The sequence below is a fragment of the Salmo trutta genome, chromosome 27, assembly GCF_901001165.1.
Source record: "Salmo trutta chromosome 27, fSalTru1.1, whole genome shotgun sequence".
Taxonomy (NCBI): Eukaryota; Metazoa; Chordata; class Actinopteri; order Salmoniformes; family Salmonidae; genus Salmo; species Salmo trutta.
Genome location: NC_042983.1, coordinates 28,299,953 through 28,322,335, shown reverse-complemented (window position 1 = coordinate 28,322,335; position 22,383 = coordinate 28,299,953).

The following is a 22,383-nucleotide window of genomic DNA, read 5'->3' as shown; positions in this document are numbered from 1 at the left end:
CTGCCTACTAATGTCAAACGTGTTGGAAGCTACAGCTGTTGAGGATGCCTCACTAACAGGCACAGCAGGAACGAAGGCTAGCCTCGCTGTCTCCGCCTCCAGTTCCGTCTGGTGCATTTTGAAATCCATCTGCCGCTGTTCTCTTTCTGCCTCAATTTTACACATCTCCAACTGCCGCTGTTCTCGTTCTTTTTCTTTTTCTGCCTCAATTTTACACATCTCCAACTGGAGATTCTCTCGCCTAATTTGGGCTCTCTCTTCCGCCTCCAGTTGGAACTGTATCGATCGGACATCCCTCCTGGCATCACCGGTGGACAGTGGGGAGAGGGAATCAAAACGGGGCAAAGTGGCTGGAGCTTTAGCCTCGCCCTCAGACACCGACGGGCTTACCGGTGCCGCAACATCCCTTACAGGGGTAGTAGGCTCAGGCAGCGGTAACACAAGCACCTGCTCTTCTAACAAAATATGTAACACTAGTTTCTTAACCTCCGCCTTAACTAAACTGTGTGGAATAGATAATGAATAATGGTCAGCCAAGGTCATTAAATCAATTTTATGACACTTGTCAAACACCTCCCACGAAGGGTTATCCAAAAAGGATTTCACATCAAAAGTAGCCATCTTAAACTACTACACCAAAACACAAGAGCCAACCAATAGCAAACACTAATGCTATGACGCTCAACACTGAACTAACCACTATAACAATCTGCATGAGCGGCATCGGCGTCAGTAATGACAGACCCCGGATGAGCACCCACTTATGTTACGAATCCCTTTTGGCCCTGTAGTCTAGGGGGGATGGAAACGAGACCCATAACATAACTCCTGCAAATTATAATAGTGATAAGAAACAGTGAGAACCAAAAACCACAGACAACTGAAAGTTACCGTCAAACACAAAATGTTTATTTTTAAACACACGGTAAAGGGGTGTGAGAAAAGGGGCTGAACTGGACCCAAGCAAAGAAACAATAATCCAAAAACACCCATAAGCTACACTAGCCTACTTCAGTACAGCTAACTAACTATCCAAAAATACAGTGGGTGGTCTGCCCAGTTCTAACTAGTGTATTTAGACACTGTTTTCCTACGGGTAATGTAGACCCATGGGCGACTGGTCTTGTTACCCCCTTTTCCCACCAAACAAACAAACAGTCAACCAACAAAACAATACTCACAGGTGGGATGGACAAAGTGACATGCAGTTGCAATACGTCTTTCATCACATTCCTAGTGGGTCAGAAGTTTACATACACTCAATTAGTATTTGGTAGCATTGCCTTAAAATTGTTTAACTTGGGTCAAACGTTTCGGGTAGTCTTCCACAAGCTTCCCACAGTAAGTTGGTGAATTTTGGCTCATTCCTCCTGACAGAGCTGGTGTAACTGAGTCAGGTTTGTAGGCTTTCTTGCTCTCACAGGCTTTTCAGTTTTGCCCACAAATTTTCTATAGGATTGAGGTCAGGGCTGTGTGATGGCCGCTCCAATACCTTGACTTTGTTGTCCTTAAGCCATTTTGCCACAACTTTGGAAGTATGCTTGGTGTCATTGTCCATTTGGAAGACCCATTTGCGACCAAGCTTTAACTTCCTGACTGATGTCTTGAGATGTTACTTCAATATATCCACGTAATTTTCCTCCCTCATGATGCCATCTATTTTGCGAAGTGCACCAGTCCCTCCTGCAGCAAAGCATCCCCACAACATGATGCTGCCACCCCCGTGCTTCACGGTTAGGATGGTGTTCTTCGGCTTGCAAGCCTCGTCTTTTTCCTCCAAACATAACAATGGTCATTATGGCCAAACAGTCCTATTTTTGTTTCATCAGACCAGAGGACATTTCTCCAAAAAGTAGGATCTTTGTCCCCATGTGCAGTTGCAAACCGTGGTCTGGCTTTTCTATGGCAGTTTTGGAGCAGTGGCTTCTTCCTTGCTGAGTGGCCTTTCAGGTTATGTTGATATTGGACTTGTTTTACTGTGGATATAGATACTTTTGTACTTGTTTCCTCCAGCATCTTCACAAGGTCCTTTGCTGTTGTTCTGGGATTGATTTGGACTTTTCGCACCAAAGTACGTTCATCTCTAGGAGACAGAACGCGTCTCCTTCCTGAGCAGTATGACAGCTGCGTGGCCCCATGATGATTATACTTGCGTACTATTGTTTGTACAGATGAATGTGGTACCTTCAGGCATTTGGAACTTGCTCCCAAGGATGAACCAGACTTGTGGAGGTCTACAATTTTTTTTCTGAGGTCTTGGCTGATTTCTTTTGATTTTCTCATGATGTCAAGCAAGGAAGCACTTAGTTTGAAGGTAGGTCTTGAAATACATCCACAGGTACACCTCCAATTGACTCAAATGATGTCAATTAGCCTATAAGAAGCTTGTAAAGCTATGACATCATTTTCTGGAATTTTTCAAGCTGTTTAAAGGCATAGTCAACTTAGTGAATGTAAACTTCTGACCCACTGGAATTATGATACAGTGAATTATAAATGAAATAATTGGTCTGTAAACAGTTGTTGGAAAAATGCCTTGTCATGGACAAAGTAGATGTCCTAACCGACTTGTCAAAACTATAGTTTGTCAACAAGAAATTTGTGGAGTTGTTGAAAAACAAGTTTTAATGACTCCAACCTAAGTGTATGTAAACTTCCGACTTCAACTGTATATGAAGGCATGAAGTCGAAGGAATGTATTTTCTAGAAACTGATATAATATCAATATCAAATCGAAAAATGCAACTGATATCGATATACACTGAGTATACCAAACATTAGGAACACCTTTTGCCCTCAGAACAGCCTCAATTTGTCACGGCATGGACTCTACAAGGTGTCAAAAGCGTTTCACAGGGATGCTGGCCCATGTTACCTCCAATGCTTCCCACAGTTGTGTCAAGTTGGCTGGATGTCCTTTGGGTGGTGGACCTTTCTTGATACACATGGGAAACTGTTGAGCATGAAAAGCCCAGCAGCGTTGCAGTTCTTGACTCAAACCGGTGTGCTTGGCACCTACTATCATACCCTGTTCAACGGCACTTAAATATGTTTCTTTCCCATTCACCCTCTGAATGGCACACTTACACAATCCATGTCACAATTGTCTCAAGGCTTAAAAATTCTTCTTTAATTAACCTGTCTCCTCACCTTCATCTACGTTGATTGAAGTGGATTTAACAAGTGACGTCAAAAAAGGATCATAGCATTCACCTGGATTCACCTGGTCAGTCTATGTCATGAAAGGAGCAGGTGTTTTGTATACTCAGTGTAGATTTTTCACTAATTCAATGAATTTATTCGACGAGGGATTGCAACGAATGAATGTATTATAAAGTGTGTTAGAGCCCACATTTACATCGGAACAAATAATTATTTTTCCTGTACATTGCTATATTTGTACCCTATAGTGTCCAGGCACCCCATTTTAAGAAGTTTGGCCACATTAGAAAGCCAGCAACACTCAGTATTATTCAGAGCTGTTTGTGTAGGGGGACCGAAGTGCTGTACAATGAGCTGTTGAGGGGCAGGCAGAGTGGAGGAGGATTGTCCAGTCGGACGCTGTGCATCCCTGGAGGGTGTGGGGGAAGCTGCTGTCAGTACCTGGGACGCCCTGGACCATGATCTACGTTCTCACATACAAACTGGGTAAATCTGCTAGTCAGTCTGACAACCATGCACACTCTTTTCTCCATTCAGCTGTGGACTCATTTCTTACCACGAAATGTCCCTGTTTTCATGTCTAAGAGGGCCCAGATCTAGGTTTTCCACTAGTTTCGACAGCCACAGAAAAAATGGGCTATATCATAAACATGTATGAAAACATAACTTAGCTTTTTGGTCTTAATTTAAGGTTAGGCATAATGTTAGCAGTGTGTTAAAGGTTAGTCTTAAAATCACATTTTAAGAAGAGAAATTGTAGAAGTTAAGCAGGGTTTGTGGCTTTGTGGCTGTGGTAGTGACGACCCTGATCAAGACTGATCAACTAGTCTGATGATGAATAAAGGGAATGAGTGGGTTATTACCAGGCACTTGGTAGTGAGTCCAGAATCTAGCCTACTTAAAATCCTGTTTTTGGAAAATATGACATTTTGAGCTGTGTGAATAGTATTTATGTACAAAGAAACAGGTACATACATTTATATATATTGTGTGTGTGTGTGTGAGCAAGAGTTGATATGAACAGAGTTTGGTGTTTGGCAGCAGGAGGGGATTATGTAAGGATTAGAGTGTCTGTGTCTGTGGTGTTTTATTCATGGAAATTGAAATGGAAGACGCAGCATCACACTGGTGTTTGGGTGTTGGGAAAACATGTTCTATGTACATGTGCATACATGTGCTTGTTTTTGAATGTTGTGCTATTTATTATAACCCACCCAATAATTACAATTTCTTGTTGCTGCAGGATTACTTTCCTGTTGTGGGAAACTGGTGCCCTCCCTTCCATGCACAGCCATACTTGGAGGATAGACTATGAGACATGGGAGAGATGATGGCAGAGCATGGGTGAGGGGAAGAAGGGGGAGGGATGTGGGGTCATTTTTAAGAGGGAAAAAGGAGGATGGCAGGGAGGCTGAAGGGGCGACGAATTAATGAAGAACCACCACATGGTCCCCAGAGGGAGACAGACAGCGATGAATAAAGGCAAAGAGTCCTAAAGAGAGAGGACAGTATTGGGACGGTACAACAGGACTTTTTCAATACTGGAACCAAACCAACCAGTGACCCTGTTTGGTTGTCCATTACACTGCTCCCCTAGATTGCATAGTCAGTGTTTGTTTGCTTTGTCAACAGCATAGATATCAATCATTGGTCAATACACTGGTGACATGTAGTTAGGGCTGGGTGATATTTCATATTTCAAGTTATACCGGTTTTGTCCTAGTTTGTTTGAGTATAAAACAATCAGAAAGGAGAAAGACCATTAAACCAATTAGAATGAATCTGTTGCCATCCTAGGGTTATTAACTGCTCATAAAACATATTTATAACTTGTTTTATTCAGAAACATAGAATACCGTCAAACACTGCCATGCAGTCAAAACATTTGAAAAATATTGTGTTATGTTGATATGTAGGTTGATACATTGCTATGTTTTCATTTATAAAGCCCTTTTACAAAAAGTCCCACTCTACTTAACTTTATTTCCAACCTTGAGACATACGAGATACCACACCCAGTCTCAGGGATGGCTAACTTTGGAAATTCCTTTGTTCTCTAACCCTCTTCTCTCTGTCTGTTCATGTTTCTCCCTTACCCCTCTCTCTCTCTGTCTGTTCATGTTTCTCCCTTACCCCTCTCTCTCTGTCTGTTCATGTTTCTCCCTTACCCCTCTCTCTCTGTCTGTTCATGTTTCTCCCTTACCCCTCTCTCTCTGTCTGTTCATGTTTCTCCCTTACCCCTCTCTCTCTGTCTGTTCATGTTTCTCCCTTACCCCTCTCTCTCTGTCTGTTCGTGTTTCTCCCTTACCTCTCTCTCTCTGTCTGTTCATGTTTCTCCCTTACCCCTCTCTCTCTGTCTGTTCATGTTTCTCCCTTACCCCTCTCTCTCTGTCTGTTCATGTTTCTCCCTTACTCCTCTCTCTGTGTCTTTCTCTGTTATCCATAATTTTTCTCTCCATCTTTCTACCTTACCCCTCTCTTTCTCTCTCCACCTTTTCCCTCTTTATGTCTCTGTCTTTCTGTCTCCCTCTCTCTGTCGTTCTCCCTCTCTGTCTTTCTCCCGCTCTCTCTCTGTGTCGTTCTCCCTCTTTCTGTTTCTCTGTCATTCTCTCTGTCTCTTTCTCCCTCTCTCTGTCTTTCACCCTGTCTATGTCTTTGTCTCCCTCTATCATTCTCTCTGTCTGTTTTTCTCCCTCTCTCTGTCTCTGTTATTCTCTCTGTCTCTTTCTCCCTCTCTCTGTCTCTGTTATTCTCTCTGTCTCTTTTTCCCTTTATCTGTCTCTCTCCATCTTTCTATCTTGAGTCCGCCTGCATTCCATCTAAAAAAGTTTGTGACAGTTCCTGCATATATTATGATGACATTTTGTGACATTTTGTTCGTTTTCGTCTTTGGCATAGTTTTTTTCCACTGTTTGTGTACGAGCTGAAGTCGGTAGCTGAGGTCGGCCCCTTCGTTGGTGATAGGTCAACAGTAGGGATTCTTCAATTAAGTGTTTGTTGTCATTCAACGAGAGATGAATCATTTTCATGCACATTTTTTCACTTGAGAAATACTGCACCAAACATCTTAGTTAGATGTAAAATTGCCGACTAAGATCTCCTTGGCAAAAACGTCAAAATGAATGATAGATTTCTGGAGTTATCTTAGATTAATTCGGACTATTTTAAGGCTAAGGTGTCTGAAACAGTTCTGTTGCAGTTTTTTTCTAGTTTTACAAGCGAATGTATTTTAAGGGAGTATGCGAACACACTCGTTCAGTTCACCTAGTCGAGTTCAGCTAGTTGCCAGCCAGCATGCTGATGCCTTGATTACTCATCTCTCCAGCTTCTCCTTTACCCCTCGCTGTGTCCTTCTCCTTTACCCCTCTCTGTGTCCTTCTCCTTTACCCCTCTCTGTGTCCTTCTCCTTTACCCCTCTCTGTGTCCTTCTCCTTTACCCCTCTCTGTGTCCTTCTCCTTTACCCCTCTCTGTGTCCTTCTCCTTTACCCCTCTCTGTGTCCTTCTCCTTTACCCCTCTCTGTGTCTTTCTCGTTTACCCCTCTCTCTGTCTTTCTCCCTTACCCCTCTCTGTGTCCTCGTTTACCCCTCTCTGTGTCTTTCTCCCTTACCCCTCTTTTTCTCTCTGTCTTTCTCCCTCTCCCACTCTCTCGATCTATCTTTCTCCCATACCCCCTCTCTACTAGTTTCTAATTTGTGGATGCCTAATAAAATCCCCACTGAAATGTACAATTGTTGCTTTGAGAATATTTATAGAATTGAATAATCAGCCCTGTTGTGTTTGTCTGCACTCCCCTTTTAAATAATTAATGAGTTTGAATCAGTTGGAGCACTAAAAGCTGTAGAGACAGAACCACTAGAAAATAATCAAGAGTTGATTATTTCAGTGTAAGAAATATGATGAACTGCACAGTAACCTGCTGATTATTAGACATTATAAAGGCTTAAAGTGCTTATAACATGTTATAACACATTATACCTGCAGGCTATAAAAGGGCAACCTACTGTTTAAACGACCACAAAGGTGTTACCCTATCCAGTGTTTTGGTAAATAGCTCAGGGATGGGGTTGGAGGAATGTAACCACTCTCAAATTCATAGACAGAGCTATGGATGCAAGGACTGACCCTCCCATGAGATCAAAATTAGAGTTCTAAATATATTTTGAGGTTATACAGTGTTTGTTTACAATAATGCCTACACTGTTTACAAACAAAGGAGTAAAACAAGCTTATGTTTTGGGTTTTGATGGGGTACGACAGTTTCAACTGGTGCTGGTGGGGAATAGTGATTAGTAGAGTAGCTGATAGCTGTTGATGTTAGCGCTGCTGTGGAATATAGAATATAGACGTGTTGAATATCATCATAGCAACCTCTGTTTATCCCTCTCATTCTCCTGCCATAAGTTTAGCTGTCACATAGTAATGTCAGAACGTTTACGTGTGCGTTGTCTTAGCGTTCCCTCGCTCCAGGAGCTTTTCAGCATCTTCTCTGAGAACTATTTTTCATTTCCTTCTCTGTTTCATGTGAAAGGTTCTCTTTCTCTCCTTTTCTCTCTTCCTCTATTTTTGTTTATCTCCTGGCCCAGTGTGTGTGTGTCTGTGTGTAGTCTCTTTGACAGCAGTCTCTGAGCTAGAGGTCTTCACGGATATACCCTAACCCGATTTACCTGAGATCTGGGGATCGGATCACGCTCGGTGGCCACAGACCTCGGATCTGTCTGAAAATATGTGAAATACCGACAAATCCAAAAATTATATTTGAAGAAGAAAATATTCTGATGAAAATAAATACCCTTATGAAAATAATCACATTTGCTACGCATGGCAGTTGGTTCAGTCAAAAACATGAATCTCTCCTCCACCTGTCTGCCTCTCTCTCTTTCTGGCTTGGCTGACACTATAGTGAACTTGCAACATTGTTTCAACTGGGCCCTCAATGTTTCCCATGCTAATGAGCTCAGAACAGACATAGCTGTATTTGAGTAAGACTGAAGTGTTCAGGTATCCTATTTTATGATGTCTCCACTGGAGATATATAGTGACAGCTCAAGCCAGACAGCGAGGCAGACAGGCCAAGTGGCACAGCAGTCTAAGGCACTGCATCTCAGTGCTAGAGGAATCACTACAAACCCTGGTTCAATTCCAGGCTATATCACAACTGGCCGTGATTGGGAGTCCCATAGGGCAGCACACAATTGGCCCAGGTCGTTAGGGTTTGGCTGTTGTCACGTTCTGACCAGTATGAGGGTTATTTTGTTAGTGTGGGCTGGTCAGGACGTGGCAGAGGGTATTTGGTTTATGTGGTTCGGGGTGTGTGTATTATGTAGAGGGTAGTGGATTTATGTATTCCGGGGTTTTTTGGTCACTGCTCTGTTAGTCTATGTTCTTTCTAGTTAGTCTGTTTTCTATGTTTAGTTAATTGGGGTGTGGACTCAATTGAAGGCAGGTGTTGTCTAGTTGCCTTTGATTGAGAGTCCTATATATTAGGGTGTGTTTGTAATTTGTGGGAGGTTGTCACTTGAATTGCTGTTGTTTGCCTTCAAGTCTGTATTCGTCTATCGTTTTGTTGTGTTTTGTTTGAGTAAGTGTTTTCATTAAAAAGTTAATTATGAGCACTCAACCCGCTGCGCCTTGGTCCATTCCTGACGACCGTCGTTACAGAACCTCCCACCAAATTCGGGACCAAGCAGCGAAGGAAGGAGCAACAGGTGGACTTAGTGGAGCAAAGGGAATTTGAGTTGGACCAACGGGAGAAATGGACATGGGAACAGATTATGGCCGGAGAGGGCCCATGGAAGAAATGGAGCGAAGACCGGGAACGCTACAGGGGAACACGACTGGCTATTAAGCCGGAGAGGCAGCCCCAAGAATTTTTTTTGGGGGGGCACACGGGTAGTTTGGCAGGGCCAGGATTGAGCCACAAGCCAAATCCCCGTGCTTATTGGGGGCAGCCTAGTATTAGTCAGGTCCCATGCGTTGGAGTGAGGTGCACGGTGTTGAAGCCTAGTATTCACAGGCCGGTGTGCGCAGTACCTGCGCCCTGCATTTGTCAGGGGAAAGCGGGCATCCAGCCAGGAAGGGTGGAGCCAGTACTGCGCTCGAGACCGCCAGTGCGCCTTCACGGTCCAATATATCCTGTTCCCGCTCCACGCACTAGCCCTAAGGTGTGTGTTTCCAGGCTGGCATATCCAGTACCAGCACCACGCACCAGGCTTCCAGTGCGTCAGCCCAGTCCAACCCGTCCTGTTCCCGCTCCACGCACTAGCCCTAAGGTGTGTGTTTCCAGGCTGGCATATCCAGTACCAGCACCACGCACCAGGCTTCCAGTGTGTCAGCCCAGTCCAACCCGTCCTGTTCCCGCTCCACGCACAAGCCCTAAGGTGTGTGTTTCCAGGCTGGCATATCCAGTACCAGCACCATGCACCAGGCTTCCAGTGAGTCAGCCCAGTCCAACCTGTCCTGTTCCCGCTCCACGCACTAGCCCTAAGGTGTGTGTTTCCAGGCTGGCATATCCAGTACCAGCACCACGCACCAGGCTTCCAGTGCGTCAGCCCAGTCCAGTACGTCCTGTTTCCGCTCCACGCACTAGCCCTAAGGTGTGTGTTTCCAGGCTGGCATATCCATTACCAGCACCACGCACCAGGCTTCAGTGCGTCAGCCCAGTCCAGCACGTCCTGTCCATGTTCCTCGTACTAGCCATGTGGTGAGTGTCCTTAGTCTGGCACGTCCTAAGCCAGCCCCACGCACCAGGCCTTCCGGCAACAGTGCCTCGTCCAGAACTCCCAGCAACAGTGCCTCGTCCAGAACTCCCGGCAACAGTGCCTCGTCCAGAACTTCCGGCAACAGTGCCTCGTCCAGAACTTCCGGCAACAGTGCCTCGTCCAGAACTCCCAGCAACAGTGCCTCGTCCAGAACTCCCGGCAACAGTGCCTCGTCCAGAACTTCCGGCAACAGTGCCTCGTCCAGAACTTCCGGCAACAGTGCCTCGTCCAGAACTTCCGGCAACAGTGCCTCGTCCAGAACTTCCGGCAACAGTGCCTCGTCCAGAACTTCCGGCAACAGTGCCTCGTCCAGAGCTTCCGGCGACAGTGCCCCGGAGAGAGACGGCCCACTGTTCGGAACCAGGTGAGACCGCTCACTGTTCGGAGCCGAGTGAGTCTGGCTACAGTCCAGAACCAAGTGAGTCTGTCTACAGTCCAGAGCTCATAGAGTCTTCCTACAGTCCAGAGCTCCTAGAGTCGTCCTACAGTCCAGAGCTCCTAGAGTCACCCTACAGTCCAGAGCTCCTAGAGTCACCCTACAGTCCGGGGTCGACAGAGAGGGACAACACAGTCGGTGACGGTGGCCACCCTCCCTTCCCTCCCATGTACTTTTGGGGATTTATTAGTGTTTTGGGGGTTATTTGTTGTTGTTTTTTTGTATTTGTAATTTGTGGGAGGTTGTCACTTGAATTGCTGTTGTTTGCCTTCAAGTCTGTATTCGTCGTCTATCGTTTTGTTGTGTTTTGTTTGAGTAAGTGTTTTCATTAAAAAGTTAATTATGAGCACTCAACCCGCTGCGCCTTGGTCCATTCCTGACGACCGTCGTTACAGCTGTGGTAGGCTGTCATTGTAAATAATAATTTGTTCTTAACTGACTTGCCTAGTAAAATAAAGGTTCAATAAAATAAAGATATGGGATCAGCAACAGTGCTTGGCTTGGACTGAAATACAGTACCAGTGAAAAGTTTGGACACAGTTACTCATTCCAGGGTTTTTCTTTATTTGTACTATTTTCTACATTGTAGAATAATAGTGAAGACATCAAAACTGTGAAATAATACATATGGAATCATGTAGTAACCAAAACATAGTTAAACAAATCACAATATATTTTAGATTTGAGATTCAAAGTAGCAGTTTAAGGCACTGCATCTCAGTGCAAGAAGTGTCACTACAGTTCTTGGTTCGAATCCAGGTTGTACCACATCCGGTCGTGATTGGGTGACCCATAGGGCGGTGCACAATTGGCCCAGTGTTGCTGGGGTGGACTGTCATTGTGAATAAGAATTTGTTCTTAACTGACTAGCCTAGTTAAACAAATTGCCCTAATGACAGCTTTGCACACTCTTGGCGTTCTCTTCACCAGCTTCATGAGGTAGTCACCTGGAATGCATTTCAACTAACAGGTGTGCCTTGTTAAAAGTTCATTCATGGAATGTCTTTCCTTCTTAATGTGTTTGAGCCAATCAGTTGTGTTGGAACAAGGTAGGGGTTGTATACAGAAGCTAGCCTTATTTGGTAAAATACCAAGTCCGTATTATGGCAAGAACTGATCAAATAAGCAAAGAGAAATGACAGTCCATCACTACTTTAAGACATGAAGGTCAGGCAATCCGGAACATTTCAAGAACTTTGAAAGTTTCTTTAAGAGCAGTCACAAAAACCATCAAGCGCTATGATGAAACTGGCTCTCATGAGGACCGCCACAGGAAAGGAAGACCCAGAGTTACCTCTGCTGCAGAGGATAAGTTTATTGGAGTTACCAGCCTTAGAAATTGCAGCCCAAATAAATGCTTCACAGAGTTCAAGTTGCCTAGTTAACCTCTCTTGGGTATGTGGGACGTGACCGTCCCACCTGTGGGACACACTATTCAACAGCCAGTGAAATAGCAGGGTGCCAAATTCAAAACGACAAAAATCTCATAATTCAAATTTCTTAAACAAAGAACTATTATATCCCATTTTAAAGATAAGATTCTCGTTAATCCAACCACATTGTCCGATTTCAAAAAGGCTTTACGGAGAAAGCATAGCATTAGATTATGTTAGCACATCACCTTGACAAGAAAAACCACACAGCCATTTTCCAAGCAAGGAGAGGCGTCACAAAAACCAGAAATACAGCTAATATTAATATCAAAGACTTGTTCTTATTCTGTCGGTATCGATAGTCTAAGAGTTTTACCACGTGGTATGGTTAAAGTTCAGAAAGAGGAATGCATGGTCAAACCTTGGCCCTCTTGTTATCGAGGTAAGCTGGTCTCCAACTTTTAGCCATCTCGTAATTGAGGTAAGCTCGGTCTGGTGATAGAAAACCTCGGTGGGGGTTTTATTCGGAAGAGCAGAGAAGGGCCTGTCCCATGACGCCAGACCATAACTGTGCTCATGGGCGGTCCTCGAATTTAGTTAAGACTCCAAAGGGAATTGGAGTGTCCTTGATTAAACAGTCCAAAATCACATTACACAATTTCACAAACAGTTCCATCCTTATTCATTCATTTTATACAACCATTTAGATGTACGTCTAATACCTGAGACTCTTCTATAAACATGATTATGGAAATGTGGCCGTATTGTCTCTCATGAGTTTCACAAAATTGTACCAAACGGACCAGTTCGTTGCTGGATTCTTCACCGATCTTTTATACCTTCTCCAGAACATAAATGTCATTCGGTTCTCCAGTTCTGTGAGGTGGAAGAACTCCTTTGTTCTCTATGAAAACTCACTCTCTCTCTATACTGGGGCCATGAGGCAGGATCTTCTCATAGGAATTTACGACCTCTTCTGACCACAGCAGCCTGGGTGTGGGAGACAGAGGTTCGGGGATGGTGCATAGAAAACCAAAATGGGGCAACGTCATGACAAAGCACTGTTCAGCAATATGTTTCTATTTCACACTGAGGTGCGGTGCTTAGCCTACTTAAGCCTATGGAAAAAGGACAGTGTTTTGTTAAGAATTTTCAAATACAGTAACTATTGTCGTGTAATCAGACTTGTCTATACATGAGTAAAAATAACTATTAACAGTGTAAAAAACAAATTGGTCCTGTGTGGCTCAGTTGGTAGAGCATGGCGCACGGTTGTGGGTTTGATTCCCAAGGGGGAGTAGCATAGAGAAAAAATATAAAAAATGTATTTTTATGTTGGCAAATGTTGGCAAATGTATTGCTAGCTTGATGTTTCTTAACATTACAGAATGCAATATGCAAATAACACCAGATCTCTCATTTTCAGAGAACAAAGGATACACTTCCTTTTGTCTCAACAGACCTCAAAGGATTATTCTGCCATTATGTCGGAAGGTCTGTTGCTGACTAGTTCTTCTGGAATATTTCAACATAGTCATGAACATAAAATATTTCCTGTAAACTTTAACCCAAAATGCATCTCTAATTTTTTTTACCCCACCTGTAAGCTCGAATTGTAACAACTTGTCAACTGTTGTTTTCTTTTTCTACATAGAGCTCAGTCTTTTGTTGCTGTTTGTATTGACTTATAAGTCCAGTCTTTGAGGTTTAACTATTGCTCGCCCAGACCTTGTTCTGGGTGTAGCAGGTACATCCGTGAAGACCTTGGTTGTTGGTGGTTCTGGCGATGCGGTGAAGACACTTGAATCTTCTCATGCAGAGCTTTTTTGTTGTCTGTTCGTGCGGACAGTCCAGTGGAGAAATTCCAGCATGTAGGATCGTGGTGCTGCATGTTGCCTCAGCACTGTTCCTTTGACTTTTGAGTCAGTCACCCACACCTGTTTTCTAGGTTGGAATTTGCTGAGGTTGGTATTTGCTGAGGTTGTTGACTCTGTGATGCTTGCTGAAGCATTGCTGATCTGCACTCCTTCTCTCCTTTTCCTTTGACCTGACCACTGCTCTGTTTGGGAGTGATGGGTCTAGCAGTGATGGGAGTATTGGCACAGTGGTACGATGCAGTTGTCCCATCAGCAGTTGTGCCGGGCTGAAGCCATTCTGAAGTGGAGTTGACCGATAGGCCATCAAAGCAAGGTAAGGGTCTGCTGTTTTCTTGAGGAGGTTCTTCACCGTCTGAATGGTGTGTTCTGCCTATCCTTTGCTTTGAGGGAACTTTGGACTGCTAGTGACATGGCAAAATCCATACTCTGCAGCGAAGTCCGAAAGGGGTCTTCCAGAGAACTGAGGACCATTGTCCGTAAACCAGGACCTTAGGTACTCCAATGTGAGCGAAGATAGTCTTCACATGGACTACGACGTCTGCAGACTTTGTTAGTGACAGGTTTGCGATTTCCACATACCTTGATAAGTTGTCCACTTCTAGCAGGAAGGTGGTGCTTTTCAGAGTGAACAAGTCCGCTCCCAGTCTTTGCCAGGGTCTCTCTGGAAGTAGTGATGGTATGAGTGGTTCTGTGTGGTTTGTGAGCTCTTTGATGAATGTCCTCCAGTTAAACACAAGTTAATTCAGTTGCTGGCTGAGGCCAGGCCACAACACAGCTTGTTGTGCAGGTTCTCTGCGCTTTACTACACCTTGATTAACCTTGTGAAGCTTGGTGAGTACATCATTTTGTAAGGCTGATGGAATAACAAATCGTGTTCCTTTCAACAGGAGACCATTGTGCACTGTGAGAAAAGCACATTCTGCCCTGTACAGTTTCAGTGGTCCTTCACATCCACTGAACTCAGGCCATCTTTCCTGACACATTGTCATCACTTCTGAGCAAATCAAATCAAATCAAATGTATTTATATAGCCCTTCGTATATCAGCTGAAATCTCAAAGTGTTGTACAGAAACCCAGCCTAAAACCCCAAACAGCAAGCAAAGCATGTGAAAGAAGCATGGTGGCTAGGAAAAACTCCCTAGGAAAAACTCCCTAGAAAGGCCAAAAACCTAGGAAGAAACCTAGAGAGGAACCAGGCTATGAGGGGTGGCCAGTCCTCTTCTGGCTGTGCCGGGTGGATATTATAACAGAACATGGTCAAGATGTTAACCTCTTACATCTGCTCCAATATCCAATGATGGGTGTGGCGCGAAATACGAATTCCTCTAAAATCCGAAAACTTCCATTTTTCAAACATATGACTATTTTACAGCATTTTAAAGACAAGACTCTCGTTAATCTAACCACACTGTCCGATTTCAAAAAGGCTTTACAGCGAAAGCAAAACATTAGATTATGTCAGCAGAGTACCCAGCCAGAAATAATCAGACACCCATTTTTCAAGCTAGCATATAATGTCACAAAAACCCAGAAGACAGCTAAATGCAGCACTAACCTTTGATGATCTTCATCAAATGACACACCTAGGACATTATGTTATACAATACATGCATGTTTTGTTCAATCAAGTTCATATTTATATCAAAAAACAGCTTTTTACATTAGCATGTGACGTTCAGAACTAGCATACCCCCCGCAAACTTGCGGGGAATTTACTAACAATTTACTAAATTACTCACGATAAACGTTCACAAAAAGCATAACAATTATTTTAAGAATGATAGATACAGAACTCCTCTATGCACTCGCTATGTCCGATTTTAAAATAGCTTTTTGGTGAAAGCACATTTTGCAATATTCTAAGTACATAGCCCAGCCATCATGGGCTAGCTATTTAGACACCCGGCAAGTTTAGCCTTCACCAAAATCAGATTTACTATAAGAAAAATGGCCTTACCTTTCCTGTTCTTCATCAGAATGCACTCCCAGGGCTTCTACTTCAATAACAAATGTTGGTTTGGTCCCAAATAATCCATCGTTATATCCAAACAGCGGCGTTTTGTTTGTGCGTTCTAGACACTATCCGAATGGTAAAGAAGGGTCGTGTGCATGGCGCATTTCGTGACAAACAAATTCTAAATATTCCATTACCGTACTTCGAAGCATGTCAACCGCTGTTTAACCTGTCTGGGCTAGGGGGCAGTATTGAGAATTTTGGAAAAAATATGTTCCCATTTTTAACTGCCTCCTACACCAACTCAGAAGCTAGAATATGCATATTATTGTTCAGGTTTGGATAGAAAACACTCTGAATTTTCTAAAACTGTTTGAATGGTGTCTGTGAGTATAACAGAACTCCTATGGCAGGCAAAAACCTGACAAGGTTTCAAGCAGGAAGTACCCTGTCTGACAAGGAGTCGTGCGTCTTGCATCTTTTTATTGAAAAGTAAGGATCTTAGCTGTAACGTGACAATTCCCAGGGCTCCAATAGGCTCTCAGAACCCACGAAATACCTGAAGGTTTACGAGGGAGCCTCAGGCTGAAACACATTATCACCTTTTGTAAGTGGCTGCTCCGAGGACCTTTGAATGAGGCGCGTGCACGAGTCGCTTCTGAGGAGAAATTTTATTCGGCTGTTTAGGCTCAATGCATACTCCCGGTCGGAATATTATCACTAATCTACGAGTTAAATGGCATAAAAATTGGTTTTAAACAGCGGTTGACATGCTTCGAAGTACGGTAATGGAATATTTAGACATTTTTGACACGCCAATGCGCCATGCGCGGGACCGTGAAGAAGCATTCTAGAACTCACGAACAAAACGTCGCTGTTTGGATATAACGATGGATTATTTGGGACCAAACCAACATTTGTTATTGAAGTAGAAGTCCTGGCAGTGTATTCTGATGAAGAACAAGCAAGGTAAGAACATTTTTCTTATAGGAAATGTGATTTTGGTGGAGGCTGACCTGGGTGGGTATCTAAATAGCTAGCCCTGTAATGCCGGGCTATGTACTTAGATTATTGCAAAATGTGCTTCATCCGAAAAGCTATTTTAAAATCGGACATATCGAGTGCATAGAGGAGTAATGTATCTATAATTCTTAAAATAATTGTTATGCTTTTTGTGAACGTTTATCGTGAGTAATTTAGCAAACTGTTAGTAAATTCAACGGAAGTTTGCGGGGGTTATGCTTTTTCTGAACGTCACATGCTAATGCAAAAAGCTGTTTTTTGATATAAATATGAACTTGATTGAACAGACATGCATGTATTGTATAACACAATGTCCTAGGTGTGTCATCTGATGAAGATCATCAAAGGTTAGTGCTGCATTTAGCTGTGGTTTGGGTTTATGTGACATGATATGCTAGCTTGAAAAATGGGTGTCTGATTTTTTCTGGCTGGGCACTCTGCTGACATAATCTAATGTTTTGCTTTCGTTGTAAAGCCTTTTTGAAATCGGACAGTGGGGTTAGATTAACGAGATTCTTGTCTTTAAATAGCTGTTAAATAGTCATATGTTTGAGAAATTGAAGTAATAGTATTTCTAACGATTCAAAAATCGCGCCACTGGAATTTCAGTAGCTGTTACGTAGGTGGGACGAAATCGTCCCACATACCCCAGAGAGGTTAAAATCAATTTTTATGCAATTTATCTCGCAACAAAGCGATAATATTCCGACCGGGAATCTGCGTTTCGGTAAAAAGAGGGAAAAACAGAAAGGCGGGGGCGGCCAGTGCACGAGCATGAAGCCCTTTGTCCTCTGATAGACCACTTAGCAAAAGCGCTCGTGTGTTTCAGCCAGGGCTTTGAATTACGTCATTCAGGTTTTTCCCGGGATCTGAGAGCCCATTGGAGCCGTAGGAAGTGTCACGTAACAGCAGAGATCCTTTGTAATGAATAGAGATGACAAAGAAGGGCAAGAAATGGTCAGACAGGGTACTTCCTGTACAGAATCTTCTCACGTTTTGGCCTGCCAAATGAGTTCTGTTATACTCACAGACACCATTCAAACAGTTTTAGAAACTTTGGAGTGTTTTCTATCCAAAGCTAATAATTATATGCATATTCTAGTTTCTGGCCAGGACTAATAATCAGATTAAATCGGGTACGTTTTTTTTCCAGACGTGAAAATACTGCCCCCTAGCTATAAGAGGTTAAAATGTTCATAAATGACCAGCATGGTCAAATAATAATAATCATAGTAGTTGTCGAGGGTGCAACAAGCACGTCCGGTGAACAGGTCAGGGTTCCGTAGCCGCAGGCAGAACAGTTGAAACTGGAGCATCAGCATGGCCAGGTGGACTGGGGACAGCAAGGAGTCATCGTGCCAGGTAGTCCCGAGATATGGTCCTATGGCTCAGGTCCTCCGAGAGAAAGAAAGAAAGGGAGAAATAGAGAGAGCATATTTAAATTCACACAGGACACCGGATAAGACAAGAGAATACTCCAGATGTAACAGACTGACCCTAGCCCCCGACACATAAACTACTGCAGCATAAATACTGGAGGCTGAGACAGGAGGGATCAGAAGACACTGTGGCCCCATCCGATGATACCCCCGGACAGGGCCAAACAGGCAGGATATAACACCACCCACTTTGCCAAAGCACTGCCCCCACACCACTGGAGAGATGTCTACAACCACCAAGTTACCGTCTGAAGACAAGGCCGAGTATAGCCCACAAAATCTCCGCCATGGCACAACCCAAGGGGGGGGCGCCAACCCAGACAGGAAGACCACGTCAGTGACTCAACCCACTCAAGTGACGCACCCCTCCCATGGACGGCATGGAAGAACACCAGTAAGTCAGTGACTCAGCCCCTGTAATAGGGTTAGAGGCAGAGAATCCCAGTGGAAAGAGGGGAACCGGCAAGGCAGAGACAGCAAGGGCGGTTCGTTGCTCCAGCCTTTCCGTTCACCTTCACACTCGTGGGCCAGACTATACTTAATCATGGGACCTACTGAAGAGATAAGTCTTCAGTAAAGACTTAAAGGTTGAGACTGAGTCTGCGTCTCTCACATGGGTAGGCAGACCATTCCATAAAAATGGAGCTCTATAGGAGAAAGCCCTACCTCCAGCCGTTTGCTTAGAAATTCTAGGGACAATTAGGAGGCCTGCGTCTTGTGACCGTAGCGTACGTGTAGGTATGTACGGCAGGACCAAATCGGAAGGATAGGTAGGAGCAAGCCCATGTAATGCTTTGTAGGTTAGCAGTAAAACCTTGAAATCAGCCCTTGCCTTAACAGGAAACCAGTGTAGGGAGGCTAGCACTGGAGTAATATGATCACATTTTTTGGTTCTAGTCAGGATTCTAGCAGCCGTATTTAGCACTAACTGAAGTTTGTTTAGTGCTTTATCCGGGTAGCCGGAAAGTAGAGCATTGCAGTAGTCCAGCCTAGAAGTAACAAAAGCATGGATTAATTTTTCTGCGTCATTTTTGGACAGAAAGTTTCTGATTTTTGCAATGTTACGTAGATGGAAAAAAGCTGTCCTTGAAACAGTCTTGATATGTTCTTCAAAAGAGAGATCAGGGTCCAGAGTAACGCCGAGGTCCTTCACAGTTTTATTTGAGACGACTGTACAACCATCCAGATTAATTGTCAGATTGAACAGAAGATCTCTTTGTTTCTTGGGACCTAGAACAAGCATCTCTGTTTTGTCCGAGTTTAAAAGCAGAAAGTTTGCAGCCATCCACTTCCTTATGTCTGAAACACAGGCTTCTAGCGAGGGCAATTTTGGGGCTTCACCATGTTTCATTGAAATGTACAGCTGTGTGTCGTCCGCATAGCAGTGAAATTTAACATTATGTTTTCGAATGACATCCCCAAGAGGTAAAATATATAGTGAAAACAATAGTGGTCCTAAAACGGAACCTTGAGGAACACCGAAATTTACAATTGATTTGTAAGAGGAAAAACCATTCACAGAGACAAACTGATATCTTTCCGACAGATAAGATCGAAACCAGGCCAGAACTTGTCCATGTAGACCAATTTGGGTTTCCAATCTCTCCAAAAGAATGTGGTGATCGATGGTATCAAAAGCGGCACTAAGATCTAGGAGCACGAGGACAGATGCAGAGCCTCGGTCTGACGTCATTAACCTCTCTGGCGCATGTGGGACGAACTCGTCCCACCTACGTAACAGCCACTGAAATCCAGTGGCGCGATTTTTGAATCGTTAGAAATACTATTACTTCAATTTCTCAAACATATGACTATTTTACAGCTATTTAAAGACAAGAGTCTCGTTAATCTAACCCCACTGTCCGATTTCAAAAAGGCTTTACAACGAAAGCAAAACATTAGATTATGTCAGCAGAGTGCCCAGCCAGAAATAATCAGACACCCATTTTTCAAGCTAGCATATCATGTCACATAAACCCAAACCACAGCTAAATGCAGCACTAACCTTTTATGATCTTCATCAGATGACACACCTAGGACATTGTGTTATACAATACATGCATGTCTGTTCAATCAAGTTCATATTTACATCAAAAAACAGCTTTTTACATTAGCATGTGACGTTCAGAAAAAGCATAACCCCCGCAAACTTCCGGGGAATTTACTAACAGTTTGCTAAATTACTCACAATAAACGTTCACAAAAACAATTATTTTAAGAATTATAGATACATTACTCCTCTACGCACTCGATATGTCCGATTTTAAAATAGCTTTTCGGATGAAGCACATTTTGCAATAATCTAAGTACATAGCCCGGCATCACAGGGCTAGCTATTTAGACACCCACCCAGGTCAGCCTCCACCAAAATCACATTTCCTATAAGAAAAATGTTCTTACCTTGCTTGTTCTTCGTCAGAATACACTGCCAGGACTTCTACTTCAATAACAAATGTTGGTTTGGTCCCAAATAATCCATCGTTATATCCAAACAGCGACGTTTTGTTCGTGAGTTCTAGACACTATCAGAATGCTACATCACGGTCTCGCGCATGGCGCATTGGCGTGACAAAAAATGTCTAAATATTCCATTACCGTACTTCGAAGCATGTCAACCGCTGTTTAAAACCAATTTTTATGCCATTTATCTCGTAGAAAAGTGATAATATTCCGACCGGGAATATGCATTGAGCCTAAACAGCCGAATAAAATTTCTCCTCAGGAGCGAATTGTGCACGCGCCTCATTCAAAGGTCCTCTGAGCCGCCACTTGCCAACGGCGATAATGTGTTTCAGCCTGAGGCTGCCTCGTCAACCTTCAGGTATTTCCCGGGTTCTGAGAGCCTATCGGAGCCCTGGGAATTGTCACGTTACAGCTAAGATCCTTACTTTTCAATAAACAGATGCAAGACGCACGACTCCTTGTCAGACAGGGTACTTCCTGCTTGAAACCTTGTCAGGTTTTTGCCTACCATAGGAGTTCTGTTATACTCACAGACACCATTCAAACAGTTTTAGAAAATTCAGAGTGTTTTCTATCCAAACCTGAACAATAATATGCATATTCTAGCTTCTGAGTTGGTGTAGGAGGCAGTTAAAAATGGGCACATATTTTTTCCAAAATTCTCAATACTGCCCCCTATCCCAAACAGGTTAAAAGGTCATTTACCACCTTCACAAGTGCAGTCTCAGTGCTATGATGGGGTCTAAAACCAGACTGAAGCGTTTTGTATACATTGTTTGTCTTCAGGAAGGCAGTGAGTTGCTGTGCAACAGCTTTTTCTAAAATTTTTGAGAGGAATGGATGATTCGATATAGGCCGATAGTTTTTTTTATAATTTCTGGGTCAAGATTCGGCTTTTTCAAGAGAGGCTTTATTACTGCCACTTTTAGTGAGCTTGGTACACATCCGGTGGATAGAGAGCCGTTTATTATGTTCAACATAGGAGGGCCAAGCACAGGAATCAGCTCTTTCAGTAGTTTAGTTGGAATAGGGTCCAGTATGCAGCTTGAGGGTTTGGAGGCCATGATTATTTTCATCATTGTGTCAAGAAATATAGTACTAAAACACTTTAGTATCTCCCTTGATCCTAGGTCCTGGCAGACTCAGGACAATGGAGCTTTGGAGGAATACCCAGATTTAAAGAGGAGTCCGTAATTTGCTTTCTAATGATCATGATCTTTTCCTCGAAGAAGTTCATAAATGTATTACTGCTGAAGTGAAAGCCATCCTCCATTTGCGAATGCTGCTTTTTAGTTAGCTTTGCGACAGTATCAAAAATACATTTCGGATTGTTCTTATTTTCCTCAATTAAGTTGGAAAAATAGGATGATCGAGCAGCAGTGAGGGCTCTTCGATACTGCACGGTACTGTCTTTCCAGGCTAGTCGGAAGACTTCCAGTTTGGTGTGGCGCCATTTCCGTTCCAATTTTCTGGAAGCTTGCTTCAGAGCTCGTGTATTTTCTGTATACCAGTTTCTTATGACAGATGCTTTTAATTTTTAGGGGTGCAACTGCATCTAGGGTATTGCGCAAGGTTAAATTGAGTTCCTCGGTTAGGTGGTTAACTGATTTTTGTCCTCTGACGTCCTTGGGTAGGCAGAGGGAGTCTGGAAGGGCATCAAGGAATCTTTGGGTTGTCTGAGAATTTATAGCACGACTTTTAATGCTCCTTGGTTGGGGTCTGAGCAGATTATTTGTTGCAATTGTAAACGCAATAAAATGGTGGTCCGATAATCCAGGATTATGAGGAAAAACATTAAGATCCACAACATTTATTCCATGGGACAAAACTAGGTCCAGAGTATGACTGTGGCAGTGAGTAGGTCCAGAGACATGTTGGACAAAACCCACTGACTC